The following is a 1,985-nucleotide window of genomic DNA, read 5'->3' as shown; positions in this document are numbered from 1 at the left end:
CAGAAAACACGACACAGCACATCGAGCTGAAGGCATAGAAGGTTGTCTGTAATGTCTGTGGTCTACGCAGTTCGCGACCGCCTCGTGTCATGCGCGAGACTCAGAAGAGTAGCGGCATCCAAAATATCCTACCTGAGGGGTGGAGTGTCCATGTCCGAGCGAGACACTGATTCCCCGCGCATGGCCTGGGATGCGTTGGCACCAGGGGCTAAGGGCCGATGGAAGGCTCATGCCCGTTGAGTGCCGAGAGATGAATGGCTGTCTCATTGAGCGACGCATCCACCGCCTGAATACGTACGACATGATCACGTGAGTGGACCCACTGGCCTAGGCATGCAACTTGGAGGTATGTGGCTTCTAGCGCAATACATCATGTCCTGCCTAACAAAGTGACGGGCCGCTGGAAAAGCATAAGAGCCTCCTCTGTGGCCGTGGGATGAGCTACACTTGCAATGTGGTTGCATCGCGACTATCATTCGAACAGAGGAAGTATCAGAGATGCAGGCATGCATAGTGGCGAATAGTCTTTTGCGGACGCGAGCCATCAACGAGTAAGGCCACTGGGTGCATGTGAAACGATGCGTTAGATAGACGATTGTATTGACCAATACCGCGCAGTCCTGGACGCACCACACGTTGGAAGCGCGGGAAGTTCAAGGATTAGAACACCAAATGTGATCTACTTTCTGGTCTGAGAGTACGGTACTTATGGCTGCGCACAGCTAACCTAGTGTTGTGTTACCGCAAGTCGCGGCAGGACCCGTTCTCGAGCGATTCAAATGGATCCAAGGGCCCTTCACCAGGAGGGCGAGCATGGGAACGGGGATCGTGATCCATTGGATGAGCAGGATTATGCAGAGCAGTCCGAAGACATCCGGAATGGAGTGAAGGGGAGTTCCACAGGTTGTTGAAGGAGAGGAAGTACTAAGAAAAGAAGCGAGGTAAGAAAAACACGACTCAAAAGAACGCCGAGCGGTCCGAACGGGAGGACCACGGGATGCAGCGAGCACACGCCCTGCGGAGCGAGGAGGATGAGGAGAACAAAGGGTAGACTCGGAGCAAAGGAACATCACTGCAGCACGATATACATCTCTGTTTCTGTGAAGGCGCACTTAAGACGGTAGAGCGGTGACAAAGCGTAAGAGGGAGGGTCGCTTTGTTCTCGTTGTAGCAGTGTTAGATGACAAGGGGACGAAGCCAAGAGCGACACCAATTGTGGGTGAGTGACAAACACTGCTAATCGAACCTTGTTCAGAGAGACGGGTCAAAAATAGCCAGAGACGACTCCACCGAGGGATCTCCAGTGGAAGTACGCTGATACGACCTACGAAACCCTAACCCCTAACCTGGGTGCGACCTAAAGGGACTAGAGAGACGGCTTATAGTCTAATGAGAGGGGAGTTAGCAGCAAGGTGTCCCGCGGTTCGAGTGAACACGAGGAACGCCCTTGGGAAAGGTTACGAACAAACGGGTAGGTTCGAAGTGGCTTCGACACGTCGTCGAAGCTACTCGAAAGCTGTGGGAAGTTAGCGACGATCGAAGCTCGGCAGAGCTCTTCGATGTATCGTAGAAGGAAGGGACACGACTCGATAGGGTGTACTTAGCTAGGGCGCGGTTCGCAGTTTCTTCGACAATAGTCGAAGTCGAAGGGTTCGTCGAGACGGTATCGACGAGTAACGCAGTGGACGAGGTTTCGAAGTTACGCAGCGAGGGACGAAGTGACGCAGTTGAAAGTTTAGACGCGGGGCGAACTCGACTTATGAGCTCTGAACTCGAGGGGGGGACCGGATCTTGTATTTTTAGGGAGAAGTACGACAGGTTTTATACTACACAGGACGCTACGACTATTCGAGAGTGGCATACGAGTACAAGGGGCTTTGCATTGTTCCTCAAGAACCTGTCTCACCGAGAGGCACATACCAAGTCCATCAGTAGAGTGACGTCATGCCGAACGCGGAGATGAAGAGCAACATATGGCCACTTCG

This window comes from Postia placenta, assembly GCF_002117355.1.
Source record: "Postia placenta MAD-698-R-SB12 unplaced genomic scaffold POSPLAscaffold_22, whole genome shotgun sequence".
NCBI lineage: Eukaryota > Fungi > Basidiomycota > Agaricomycetes > Polyporales > Adustoporiaceae > Rhodonia > Rhodonia placenta.
Note: the sequence above shows the minus strand (reverse complement) of the source record.